This window comes from Lampetra fluviatilis, chromosome 12 (genome assembly GCF_964198595.1).
Source record: "Lampetra fluviatilis chromosome 12, kcLamFluv1.1, whole genome shotgun sequence".
Taxonomy (NCBI): Eukaryota; Metazoa; Chordata; class Hyperoartia; order Petromyzontiformes; family Petromyzontidae; genus Lampetra; species Lampetra fluviatilis.
The window spans coordinates 1,476,538-1,491,096 of NC_136286.1; the positions used below are offsets into that span (position 1 = coordinate 1,476,538).

A 14,559-nucleotide genomic window follows, 5' to 3' on the forward strand; every position below is an offset into this window, starting at 1 on the left:
CGTTTGTAGCCGCGTGTTTGTAAAGGACGCCAGCACGCTCAGACCAAATCGCGTGTTTTGGTACCCGCGCCATTCTCATAGCGCGGGGCTATCATCGCCCCCCTGACCCACGCGCCCCCCCCCCCCACGACCCGCGCCCTCACCTGGTTTTTGGACCTCATGAGAATGTAGTTGGTGACCTTGCCGAAGGGCAGGCCCAGCCGGATGATGTCGGCCTCAGTGAAGGCCACGGGCGGAAGGTTGTGGAAGTGAACCACGCGGCCAGCGCTGTCCGGCCGGCCGGCCCCGTCCTGCGTGGAAGGCAGCGGCAGCTGTCAAGCTCGAAGCGGGTTCACAAATCGCCTGGCTGAAGTTTGTTCAGTTTGTCCGGTTATTTTTTAAAAGGACGAGCTCCCAAAATCGACGCAACACGATACAAAAGTCATTTTTTTACATATTTATCCACAAACGCCACACTGAATCCAAGGACTCTTTTTAGTTATTTATTTACATATGTATTTTGAAATCCCACACGTGCAAAAGGGCAACACTATGAATGAGTCCACTTGCTGCACTGGCTTCTCCTGGCGAGCCGGGGTACGGAACCTCCTCGATGCCCACGGGAAGGGAGTTTCACAGCATCTGTGCATGATCCACCAACTCTCGCTGCTGCCCCCACACAGTGCTGGATCACAGGCCACGTGTTCCGTAGCCACCACAGTGCCCCCCACCTCCAAAACTTAGAGAGCAGAGTTCAATTCCCGGCCAAGGCTAACATTGGTGGCAAGTGACATCTGAACCGATCCTCGGTAGCCCTTCCCTCACCTTTACCAAATATGGGCGCCGTGGCGGTGAAGTATGGCAAAACAAACGACGGCACGGGGAGGGCTTCATCCAGCAGTGGATTGATCAAGGAGAGGCTCGTGAATGCTAATGATTTATTATTATTGCGCGCACGCTGGCGGCCACGCCACGGGGGATTAAGTGGACATTTACGACCCCTGGCTGCACGATCGCACCGCTCTGCCATCTCTGGGACCGCACGCACGGCCGCTTCAAAGGCAATGTATAAATAAAGCACACGCGGTGGAGCGGCGGGCGGGCGGGCGGCCCCCTCCCTGCCCGGTTATGGCAATCGGCGCGCTCCGCTCGCGAGAGCTCCGGCCGCCGACCCGAGCGACCGGATGCGTAAAGACGCTCGGAGAGACGCAGAAAACGGACGGAGGCTCACGGTGTGCGTGGAGAGGCGCAGAGAAAAAGCGTGGAGGAGAAGAAGCGCGGAGAGGCGCGTGATTGGAATGACACGGAGAGACGAAAGAGAGACGGGGGGGAGTGCGTGCACGAGAGAAAAAAACTGAGCCAATGCTCGCCAGTTAAGGGCGGCACGCTGACAGTCAAGGAAATCAAGAGGGCTCAGGGAGGTCACCTCGATAGCCCGAACGATGGCCAATGAGCGAGACTGGCGGTGGAATTGCAGCCAAAGGAGAGAACAGGCGGTCAAGAAGATGACCTCGGTGGAGATGAGATCAGTTCAGGAGCAGGATCGGGGCGGATTGTGGCAATGCGGGACACGTGAGGGATGGTGATGGTGTGGTCAGGCTTTCAGCCAGCAGTGGACGAACAATAATTCTTGAAGGTAATGATGAGGATGATGAACGAGCCATTTGTTAATGACTCTAGATTCAGTCGCTCCGTGCACTCACAGAATGAGAGCCACCCACCCCATTGTCACACCAAACTCCCCAGCTCTGGGAGTTTATTTGGAAATGTCTCATGGGCGCCACGAATTGTGGTCGAGCGGTGATCGTCCCAATACCACCACCACCACCATGAAGCGCACTCCAGGGAGGTTACATGCCCCTGGCATAACTACAATCATAAACCGAGCAACACACATCCCCTGTATAGCCTTCACAGACTGTTGGGGCAAGTGCTGTTAGCGAGCACCTTTGAAGGCCGGTACGGCACACGAGGGGGTGGGTGGCCAGCACCACACGCGGCTGCCTTTGGCTACCAAGCGGTGACGTTTACACACCGCACCAGCTACTCATTTGAAGCCGAGTCCACGTGGGGAGGCCCAGGATTGTCACTGGTGTTGGTGGACGTGAGTGGTAATCCGACTCGGGTCACTGGGTTCATAGCGCCGCATGCTAACCCGCTACGCTAATGCTCCCCACCAACACCAACAACCAACACACCCCAACTATACTCCACTCCACGTACACTCCGCTTCATTAACCAAGGATTCGAGTCGAAGTCCCCAGTCATTCCCCCCCCCCCGCCGCTCAGTGGGAGGTCGCGCTTCTGCTTCTGCTACCCCAGGCGTCCGTGCTGTTGGCTCCCTGCCCCTTGTTCAAGTATAGGCTCAAGACCTGAGTCTCCTTTGCTTACGCAACAGATAAACAAGCCTCTCTTCCCTGGGAAGCCCACATCCCGCTATTTCTGCACAGCGTCTTGAGATGCGGTGTCCGCGAGGTGCCGCGTGGATGTGGCTCGTATTGAATCGTGATGGTGACACTGTAGAGCCGATGATTCAGCTTCTGCGGCGTCGAAATGAAAAATTAACGACATTATAAATAAAGCGGAGACATTTTCGCAGAAGAACCCGCAGCGTTTGGCCACGAAACGCAAAATCTGGCGCAGGAGGTCACCCCTGGAGAAGGTAAGCTCTGTGGTCACGTGACCAAAGGCAGATTTACGGCTGCAGGGGGGCGGCGCGTGGGACGAGCCGCCACGAGCGCCGTGCGGGCCGCCTCGTCCGTCCGCTAAAAACCGACGGCCCTGGGCTGGAGGCCCCCGTGGCCCCCCGCGCAAGGCAGCGGCAGGTGCCGTGGGTGTTGTGGGGGTCCCGACACCCCCCCCCAACACGGCTACGAGACCCACACAGAAATCACTTGGCAAAAGTTTGTGGTATTTTTGAATCTGCGTTATTCCCCCACTTTCACCGAGGCATCGTTCCACGAGTCGCCACTGGCCAGGATTTCCACCTCCGGGTCAAATGAAGGGACACCGCTGGCGCCGATTGTGCCGACGGTGGGACCTGTAGTCGCATGGCAGCGCGCGCAGTCAGCTCAGCACGGAGCCGTAGCAGCCAGCAGCTGTGGTTATCCAGAAACCACAAGGAGCCATTCGCTGGTAGGGTCCCCCCCCAACTTCCACAGTGCACCCGCATTGGTGGATTGACAGGTTGCGAATTTGCCATCGTATTATCATCAGGAAATATGATCTATCCACTGCTGCATGAAGGCCTCCCCCGAAGCCAATAAGCTGATTTCATTGCATCTCCCTGAGGTGTATAAAATCAGTACCACTTTGTGGACAATCAACGGCGGTTGGCCCCCACCACAGGAACGTGGAATTTCTACCGCTGGCTCTGGGGTGTGAACGGGAGGCGAGCGTTGCCACGCGCTCGTTCGAGTGGGGAAAGCACTCTGGCCGAGCGAACGCGGCGATGACGGACCGATCGGTTTCCTTTATTTAACCCAGGTGAGAGCCCCCTGGGGGAGGGGGGGGCACGTGCGTCTATTCATAGGACCTCCTGGGTAAAAACCAGGGGCGCAGTGCAGTCGGCGTGGCCCCGGTGCTCGCTCGATGGCCACGCCGCCGCTAGCACTGTACAAACAGAGTCGTCAAACGGCACGGGTCCCTGCCAAACTGCAGACAACTGCAGCACCAAGGGGGCCAGGGGCACGGGGTGGGGCAGGGGTGGGGGTGATAGGAGGGTGAGGAAAGTGGCTTTGGCCAAGAGCCTAGTCCCCTGATCCTGGTCTCCCGAGATTCAGCCACTCGCAACGGCGTAGCCATCCAGCGTGCAGGCGGTGCGACTGCGCCGGGGCTCACGGGCCCTGGCGCCGGTGGGAGGGCCCCGTTTCCTTCCTCGCACCTTGGGCCCACATCGTCCACGCTACACCACTGGCCGCTCGCATCCCGGGCCAGCGCCACGCGCACCCTCCACGCGCACGCACACGCAGCGCTCACTCTCTCCGTCTCTCTCTTTAACCCTCGCCCCAATTTCGACGTAACGACCGCGCCATAACTCACTCTTCATTAGTGGACACGACCCAATACTTATTTAACGCAATGGGGCCCGCGGCGCGAGGCACGGGAATGCTCCCGGCCGCCGGCGGTTTCTGCCGCTTGCGCCGAGCGCGGCCTGGCTAATTCGGATCGCGGCGCGGGGGCCGCTCGCCGGTGGCGGAATGCGACGTATGGGTGGCAGCCTCTTAGCGGCGTCCCACGGCGGCTGCGGGGCACAGCTGTCACGCGTCAGCGGCACGCGTGGCCCGGCGACACGGGGATAATGATAGGGATGAAATACGCGGCGCGATAAGGAACCGGGTGGCTTTGCACGAGCGAGGACGAACGTGGTGATGGTTGCCTTTCCATCTGAACTTTCTATCCCTTTTATGTACCCAAGAATCAGGCTTTCAGCCAGCAGTGGACAGACAATGATTCTTGGTGGTAATGATGAGGATGATGAACGAGCTGGTTGTGAATGACTCTAGAACTCCTTTCACGTCGGCGGAGACGTCACAAACTCTCAGCTCTGAGAAGTTGTTTGGAGACGTCACATGGGCGACACGAATCGTGGTCAAGTGGTGATCGTCCCAATACCACCACCACCACCAAGAAGCCCACTTGAGAGAGGTTTAATGCTCCTGGCTTAACCCCAACCATCAACCGAGCAACCAAGACCCCCCATATAGCATTAACAGACTGTTGTGGCAAGTGCTGTTAGCGAGCACTTACAAAGGCCGGCACGGCACACGAGGGGGCGGGTGGCCAGCATCACGCCCGGTCACCTTTGTCTCCCAAGCGGCGATGTTTACACACCACATCAGGAACTCATTTGAGGCTGAGTCTACATAGGGGAGGCCCAGGATCGCCACTGGTGATGCCCGTGACACAGCGAGAGATGTTCATCGAATCAAGTAGAGCTTTGAGAACGGATTCATCGTCTCGTGAGGTGATGCCAATAGCACAATCTGGATAACATTTGGGGAACACTATATCCAACAAAATTTTCAAGCAAAAACTGGAAGCCTCGTAACGGTGTAGCGCGTAGCTCCAATCGTGCGCAGATGTGCATCGGTTGCCGTGCTGCAGTCCGCGAGGAGAGATGCGTCACTGGCGCGCCGCTCTCCGCACACCGCCCAATTCAGGCTGGCTCAGCAGACGTAAATTGGGGATCACGTTACTCAAATTGTTAATAAAAAAACTGCGGGATTTTAGCTCCGGTCGCAGCCGCTGAATGGCGACCGGCCGGGACCGCCGCAAGCGAGCGGATCGAGCGAGCGCCCCGGGACCCGAGGCTCCGCCAACGAGGAGACGTCAGCGCCCCGCACCGGCTCCCACAGCGCCGGCGTGACGTGTTTTCTGTTCGCTGTCATTGTTTCATTTTCACCTCCATGTAGCTCATGTAAATGCCCTCTGCGCTGGGTCACATTACGTTTTATATTTAGCGATCCATCCCAGAGCCATTGAATGCACTGCGAGCTGAGCTATTTCGTGGCGGCTCAAGAATATTTTTTTCCTCCGGTGTAATTTATTAGCCTTGATACGGAATAATTAAATTATTTTTCTAATTCCGTCTCTCTCACCCTTCCCTCTCCACCCCTCCCCATCTCTCTAACTCCTCTGCAATTATTTCCATATCGCGGCTCGTAAATTATGGCCAATAGCAAACTATTCTGGCGCGACTCGTGCGTGAAAAAAACCACGCCACGAGGGCGCAACGTGCCGGGCCGCTCTGAAGGCCGCGTGCAATGAGGAAAGGTCGCGGCTGCATGGGCTTTCCTCACGTCGCATATTTGTGAGTCTGTCGCGGCCAACTATCAGCAGGGGTGAAGAGCTACGAGTCAGCGGCGTCGCATCGTGCCGGCCGGCCGGCTTTTCCCCCTCCGCCGTCGGGCCGGCGATGCAAGACGTCGGGCGACGTGGAACGTGGAACCGCGACGCGGGCCGAGGGCGGCGTCGGGGAGAAGCGCGCGGAGCGACAGGAGTGCGGTGTACAGCTGCCCCACGCCCCCACCGCCCCGGCGGAGCAATCTCGTGGCAGCTCTCACAGACACAGCGCTCACAATGCACAGAATGCAGTGTATGAACGTGAGAGTTAACGTACGGATTAACATCCACTGATGGGGTCTTGGTGACAATGCAATCGGCAGCTGTGCCAGTGTACGCACAATGTTGCACATTGTGTGAGCTGCACATGGCCAACAAGGACACTGCCGCGTGGCTCGGTGATTACGCACGAGCTGAACGAGAGTATAAACGAAATTACGTGGGGTTTGTTTAGGGTGGCCGAATTTGTATTAATTGACAACCCTCTAATGCCCCAGCACCGACGTGATACTAAACCGGTGGCTGGTCTTAAACAAAACATGACGTTTTCTTAATGTTTTGTTTAAGTTCCAGCATCTTGAGATGCGGTCACCATTGAGACGCCATGCGAGGAGAGCCGAGCCGCTGTCGATGATGTTGGACGTAATCTCCAGCGACACGACTTGGTACAATCAATGTCCAAAATCTTTCTTGGGCTTTTGAACGTTCCTCCTCCTCCTCCTGTGGTGTTGCCGATGAAACAATCAATCGGCACGTTCGCCCCCACGCCGTAACAACTCAATTCGATTAGCTCTGTCGCTGGGTGGTGGAGGGCTAGAGTTAAACATTGCCATTATACCTACACGCCAATTTAACCCCCAAAGAAACTAGTCACGAATCCAACCTTTTGTCAGATTAAGCGTTTGCGAATTCTTTTTTTAGGTTTTCTATTTCTCAAACGCGACAAACGGGCGTCGGGCAAAGAATAGAGCAGTGGACGTCTCAACGGCGTCGCAGCGGCAGCAGCGTCAAAGCGGGACGCGTACAGAAGCACCGCGGCAAAGGCATCACAAGACGTGGAGGGATATCACGATGGGGATCGGCGGCTTTACCACCCCCCGCCGCCCCCCGCCGCGTCGGCACGCAGGAGTACGCACGGCCAGTAGCCGTGCGCCACGGGAACGACCGTACCGGCCGGGGCGAGGCGGAGAGAGGAACAACCGCGTTCCGTTAGCCAGGGGGGGAGGCTCCTGTGGAGGAGGCATGCGTGCTAATTTCCCGCAGGATGTTCCGACGCCGTGCGCTGCGTTTTCACTTTCATTCCCCAGGTTTCCCGTGAAACGGTAGACCTTTCCTCCACAGGGTCCCGTGTTCATCGCTATCAGCCACGGTCCATCCACTGCTGGATGAAGGCATCTCCCGAAGCTGCCACCGCCACCTCTTTCAACGATCCTGCGATGCAAGAATCCACCTGGCACCCGCTGCTCACGAGCGGCTGGGCGGCCTCTCACCAGTCGGTTCCAAGTGAGGACCAACTGCACCCCACATCGACCCTTGCTTTTTTGTTTGTTTAGATTGTTGTCCTTCCCCCGCACCTCCGATAAGCATGGTTGGCTATGTCTGGCGCGAAATAAGTCCAACATACATACATAGAATACCGCTACCTGGGCTCGCTAACCGTGCGGAGAGACAGAGCGTGGAGTGCACGTCACCTCTTCGGGAGGGCGGCAGCGACAAGGATCCCGAATTTGTTTCCCTGACTCGGGTGCCTTTCTGTACGGAGCTTTTATGTTCTCCCCCTGTTCTGTAATGGGAATTCTCAGGATTCTCCACTTTCTTCCGACAGCAAAAAAAAACACACAGACAAAATGTAACCGGTATTGGTTCAAACGTCGCAATGCTGAAATATTCCCTGCAACTTACTCGGTTCCGATTACCCACAGCAACACCAAACCCCCTCGTGTGTCTTGAGACTCAGCGAGGCTTTCCTGGGTAAACAAGCTTCGTAATAATAATAATCATCACTATTATTATAACGAAAACAACACCACCATCACCACCGCGCTGAACCCTAACGCCCACGCTCCCGCGGCACGGGGCAAAAGTCCGCTCAATGATCGCGCGCACGAGAAGAAGGCCTCTGAGATTTCAAAGGTCCACGAGAGCGAGCGAGCGAACCAGCGAGCCAGCCAGCCAGCGAGCGTCACGTGCATGCGCGCGCGCGCCCTTTAAACGCCGATGGCCCATCGCCCTGTGTTATCAACAAGTCAAGTCCCCAGACGGGCAGCCGTCTATTTTGAGCGTGTTTTTCATTTCACAAATGGATGACCTACTGGACTCGCGGTTGGAGGGGGGAAAAAAGAATCGGAACAAAAATTGCAAATTGCACGTGAACCCCACTTCTGCATTCCCCTCTGCGCCCCCCCCGCCCCGCCCTCAGTAAAAAGCACCGCGCGTGGCAAGGCACGCGTCAAACAATTAGCCGCCGATCAAAAATACTTCCAATCTTCTCGGGAAATTCAGCTTCCATCTCTATAATAGAGGTTTTCTGGTTAGATTGCGTGATTATAAATGCGTCGTTAAACCCGCCACCACCCGACACAGCCACTTAATAAGGTTTGTCACGTTAACAAAACGTGCCAATTCGTGACTAGTTCAGCACACCGGTGTGTTGGACAGTAAACCCATGACGTTTCGCCGATAATTGCAACTAGCCTCATCAGGCGACAGCCAGAGTTGTGAAGACATCCTCCTGTTTCGGTCTCAGATAGAGGGATACACGTGATGTCGTCACTCGAAGAGAAGAGCTTCCATCTACATTATCATGCAACGGCATGACAACCATCCCGGCGTAACGGGCTGCATGGACGGGCGTTTAACACGCGCGCGTGAGACGACGCCCAGGAGGTTGAGACCCGTTCAGCATTTGCTCGCTCAGACAAATGCTGCACAGCATTGGTCTGGTGAGTCAGCAGGCCAAAGGCCTTGGCGTACGCCTCCCATGTGGCGATCTCACACTGCAGTGACTCAGAGACTCACACAGAGACCCACAGACTCACGTTGAGACCATTAGACTCGCACGGAGACCCAGAATCATTTGGAGACCCACAGCCTCACAAAACAACCACTGATAAAAAAAAATTACCCTTTTATCTGGCAACAAAACTAACACCTTTTTTTAACAAGGAGTCATGTTTGCATTGACCACAATACCTGCGGTCGGAATGCAAACAAAAAACACAACTCTGATAATGTATGCACTGTCCTTGAAATTGATTGGTCCACACCCGAGACAGCTTTTCTTAGAGCCGTAGTCTCACATGGTGTTGGACCAGATGACGCCAAAAGGCGCACAACTCAAAGACAATGCACCATCAGAGTATGAGAGCTCGGGGTAAGCATTTACACCATTGGAACCTCCTTTTGCCAGTAACAAAATATGATCATTGGTTTTTTACCAATTAGGTGTCAGTTTTGTTGCCAGATAAAAGGGTAAAAAACCCATTATCATATTTTGCTACTGGCCAAGGAGGTTACAATGGTGAACAACCATTGACTCAAATAGAGACCACTAGACTCGTATACAGTTCACCGTAGTCCACCGCAATGTGGCTGCACATAGTCGCACACTCTCACATAGAGACCCACAGCCTCACATTGAGACCATTTGACTCAGATAGAGACCCACGAACTCATATGGAGACCATGAGATTCGCAGATACCCACGGCCTCACATTGAGACCATTAGACTCACAAAGAGACCGACAGACTAATTTGGTGACCCACAGCCCCACATAGACAACCATTGACTCTCACATAGAGACCACAGTTCACAGTAGTTCACCGCAATGTGGATGCACATAAACCCACAAAGTTCACTGCGGTACGTGATTCACGGTGCGTTCGCCGTTCTCGCGGCCGCGTGCCGGGCGCCGTGCGATCGTGAAACGCGACGTGGACGTTCGGCAGCTGCGGAGAAGCGCCGAGCCGAGCGCTCGAGTCGGAGCCGACATCAAAGAATTGTGAGCGACGCGGCACAAAGAGAAGAGTCGCGGTGTCCCGACTGCCACTTATTTATATGTTTGCCAACGGCGCCCGCGCCAAAATATTAAAGTCACGCGAGAGGCGTCTCAGTGTCCCATTGGCTCCGGGGCGATGTGGCAACGATGCGACGTCCGTGCTGACGTGGCGTACGCGTGGAGCCCGGGTGGTTCAAAGGCGCGAGGATTAAAGCGGGTTCTCAAGCGTCGGCGAGTTAATGGATCACCAATGACGGATGAAATTAAACGCGCCGTGTAAATTTAGTGCGTTCCCCCCCGACGGGGCCCAGAGTGCTCGCGAGGCACAGAGGCACGCAACGGGGCTGCTCATTGGTCTAGGTTAAGGTAGGCCCTCGCGGGATGTCAGGGGGAGGCTTCTAATGTCGCTTGCGGGTCCTTTTATTTCAATTGATAGCAGCTCCCAAGAGAGGACATGCTGGCCAGCTGCCCGAATGCTGACAGCGTTGAGATATTTATCATCGGCCGTGATAAATCAACCACTGGATGAAGGGCCTCCCCAAGTTGCCGCCATCGATCACGACCTTGCGATGCGACCGTGGCCACTGTGCGCACGAGCGGATCTCACCGGCCCCGCATCGGCGGTGGACGTCCTCTCAAACGCACTCCATCCTTCGGCTGCCACTCCGGCGTTAGTCTCGACCACGGGCCATCGTCCCTGCCCAACTCCACTTAATTTTCTTCACAGGCAATATGATTCTATCAACTTGCAGATGTTCTCTCATTCACGTTTTCCTATTTCTGTTTCTCAGTGTAATTCCAGTGTCCTTGAGCTGATTCTAAATTAAACAGATGACGTGGAGGAATATTCTTTGGGTCTTTCGGTAAAGCCATGTAGACAGACGTTTCGATCGCAACACAAGCAATCGTCATCAGGTGATTTTAGCCTGTCGGAAATTGGGCTGAACTTGCAAATCAGGTTATCTTTGCGTTTAGCTGACATTGAGGTGGCTGAAGAAGCTGTCATGTTATCTACGTGGTCCCAATCAGATGTAGACATTTGTTCTGTCAATGTTAAGTGTGATTGCAAGAGAGTCTTGTCTAAATTGTCTCGTTCAAATCGGAGCAATCTTATTCTCTCTGAGCCGCCTCAATGTCAGCTAAATGCAAAGATAACCTGATTTGCAAGTTCAACCTCCTGTCCAAGAAGAAGCCAGATCCACATATTAAAAAGTTAGACAGTGACAAGGTTGTTATCAATCAGAGCAACAGCCCAATTTCCGACAGCCTAAAATCACCTGATGACGATTGCTTGTGTTGCGATCGAAACGTCTATCTACGTGGCTTTACCGAAAGACCCAAAGAATATTAATTCCTGCAGTCACGACAGCTTTAAGTCAAGACGTGGAGGAAGAGAAGTCGTGGTGGCAGTGGTGGTGAGCGTGACTCTTGCGCCCACGTTTTGTATAAAGACCGCCAAACTCTTCCGCTGTACCCTTCAGAGGCCTCCTAGGGAATCCTCCACGAAACGGCTTCAAGTTTCCCGGAGATTGAACGCCAGGGACATTTTCTCCCAGCGGTCGACAGCGTCAAAACAGAAAGGGCACGTGTGAGGCCACGGGGTCAGGGGTCACGGGGAGGGGGCAGGAGTCACGTCAACAGCCGGCCATTCTCCACACGAATGTGCGCACGCACGCCGAGTCCAATCGTGGTAACGGGTCCGTGCGTGAAGACCACACACATCTCCCAGAGAGTGAAGCGTCACACATCCGTACACACCCGTAGAGATCTGTAGAGATCCTTACAACTCCTTATGAACAATAAAATGTGGAACGAGGTTATGGATGCAGTTAAAAAAAACAACACGTTTTAAACGCCCACGAGGACTTGGCACCGCAACTCGACGGCAGCGGCACCCGCCATCGGATCCCCGCGACCGTCACGCGCTCACCGACCACTGCCCAAATATGTCCGCGTGCCGATTATGTAACGACCCGGGGGTCGCCTCGCTAATGGGGGCGTGGGGCGTGTCTCGTGCAGAGCATAGGTGAGCGGCGGCATCGCGATCGGGGGGGTCGGGGGGTCACCTGCCGGTGGTGGCACAGCGTGGTTGGTTGTCACGCACCTCGGTGCTAGGAATTAAATGGGTCCCCGTCCCCCCCGCCCCGCCATCCCCGATCCAATTTCACTTCCTCTTCAGAGTTTGCCTCCAGCCCGTAGGCCCCGGTGCAGTTGCGCTGCCCGCACAAGCGACGGCTTACGCCTCCGGCCTCCTCTGCACGGAGGGGAGCAGCGCAAGGGGTTCATTTGTCACTGTGAGCGGCAGCTCTTTCACGTGCAAGTTTATTTGTGTAACCGGGTCACAGCTTACGGACGGGGAAAACAACCGCCGCACCAGGTCGCGAGTGCATGTGTGCGTGAGTGCGCGTGTGCACGTGTGCGCGAGGTGCCGCACCTGCTGTGCCGGTGTGGGGGGAGCGCCGGGGGGGAGGCTGGGGAGCGCGGCAAAGCCACCAAACGCCGGTGAGGCGCCGCTGGGCCCGTCAACTGCAGAAGGCAACGCAGAATTACGCTCACAATCAGACAACAAAAAAATAGCTTACATCCGTTTGTCAATCCAGTGCTCGATGAACGCCTCATCATGCCGCATTGGTCGTGGGGGTTGTTTGACCATACTTCACCGCGTTGGTCAGGGCGGGTTGGTGAAGTTTGGGTCTCAGGACCGATTCGGATATCAATGCGCCCACCGTGGCCGGGAACCGCTGCGCCATCGGTCCCCAACCGGTTCAATGATGTAAAACATTCGCAAATTAATCTTTCTGACATTAAGGCTGCCGCGCACGAGCGCGCGTCTTCACGCGTCGTTTGTATCGCGCGGGACGAGAATAACCCACCACAACAAAACGCGCGCACACACACACACAGGAAGGCCATAACATCTTGGGCAGTGAAACTCGCAGAGCGCACGCGGCCCTGCCCCGAGCGTTCGCAGCACCGGTGAATCGCGGCCTCACCAGACGGGCTGGGACCGTTGCCTGGCAACCCAAACTGCGGCGGGGACCTGCCGGGAGCAGACACACCTGTTAAAGAGTCCCGCAGGGCCAGTTGGCAAAGCTTGGCACGCTACCAGCAAAAAAATTATGTCCGTCACGCGGCTGGGTCGCCACGGCCCCCAACCGCCGTCGCAAAAACATTTACGCCGCGTTGCAGCTCCAACGCTACCCGCCACCGTGCGACGGGAAATGATTCGTAATGTTCCGCCCGTGTTAAAAGAAACGGCGCGTGTGCGCACGTACGCACAGACGCACCGACCGATGGACAGATAGAGGGACACACGGATAGACGGTACAGACAGAGGGGAGAGAAGGACGGAGAGGCATGAACACAAGACGCACGGAGGCACACACACACACGTGACTGCACGGACGTACGAATGGAGACCGACCTGTGCAAGCTGTCTGCTGCCGGCCTCCAGGTAGGGAATCTGGAACCAGGAGCAACACAACGAGCATCAAGGGCAGCGGCATGTCACCGTGGTCAACATCTCTTCCTTTCTTCTGCAAGGTTCCAACCATTGGTCACCACCCTCTCGGTTTCCCGAAATCTGTATTTTAAAAAAGGTTTGACCCTTTCTGGCAATAAAACAGGTGTTCAGATGCTCCACAGAACGCCAAGAGGCAAACAATACAAAGACAACACTTACAGCTCAGATCGAGCAGTTACATCTATGGGACCTTTTTGCCTGTGTAGTGTCTCGAAATTACAACTACAAAAGCATCAAAAATTAATAAAAAAATATTGTTTTAAATCATGTTGAAGAATAGGTTTAACCCTTTCTGACAATAAAATAGGTGTTAAGATGTTTCAAACACAAACACACCTTTTGCAAGGTATCTTCACACCTGTTTTATTGCCAGAAAGGTTTAAACATATTCTTAATATTCATCACTTTTGACACTGGCAAAAAAAGGTCGCCGACCCCCGGGTGAACGTTCGTTCAACTTAAATGCTTCACAGGCACTTTGCACTCAGTTCTTGCTGTAACCCAGGTCTCCCTCCCTTGTGAAATACGTAATGCTGTTTTCATGCGTCTCAACGGGTTCATCTCAACTCCTGCTTAAAAAAAGGAGGTAGGAACAACAAGACCGATGCTTGTCCCAGGAACATGCCCTCCTCCTGTCTGCACATGTGCTTTGTCACAACAGAGAAATTAACACCGGTGATGGCCGCACTGGTGGTGGTGACAATGGTGGTGGTGACGATGGGTGGGGAGCGGTCGTGTAGTGGTTAGCGCGCTGCGCTATGAACCCAGCGACCCGAGTTCGATTCCCGCTCACGGCCAACACCAGTGAAGATTATCTGAACCGGTCCTGGGCCTCCCCTAGGTCGACTCAGCCTGAAATGAATACCCAGTGCGGTGTGTAAACATCGCCACTGGGGAGACAAAGGCGGTCTGGCGTGGTGCTGGCCACCCACCCGCTTGTGTACCGTTCCAGCCTTCATAGGTGCTCGCTAAAAGCACTTGCCCCTACAGTCTGTTAAGGCTATACGGGGGATCTTTGTCTTTGGTGACGATGATCGTGATTGTAATGGATGGTGGCGGCAGTGGCGGCGGTGGTGGCGGTGGCGGCGGTGGTGGCGGTGGCGGCGGTGGCAGTGGTGACGATGGTGGTGATTGTAGTGGATGGTGATGGTGGTGGCGGCGTCGGCGGTGGTGACGATGTTGGTCATTGTAATGGATGGTGACGGTGGTGGTGGC

General features: G+C 55.2%; 1 long non-coding RNA gene across 1 annotated transcript; it reads right to left on the minus strand.

Moving 5' to 3' along the window:
• Positions 1 to 215: 215 nt before the first annotated feature.
• Positions 216 to 13,268, minus strand: LOC144934920 (uncharacterized). The gene is made up of 4 exons (XR_013637226.1): positions 13,246 to 13,268; positions 12,815 to 12,861; positions 12,256 to 12,347; positions 216 to 290 (listed from the first exon to the last, which is right to left on the minus strand). It is a non-coding gene; the product is annotated as an uncharacterized LOC144934920 (long non-coding RNA).
• Between the last annotated feature and the right edge of the window lie 1,291 nt (positions 13,269 to 14,559).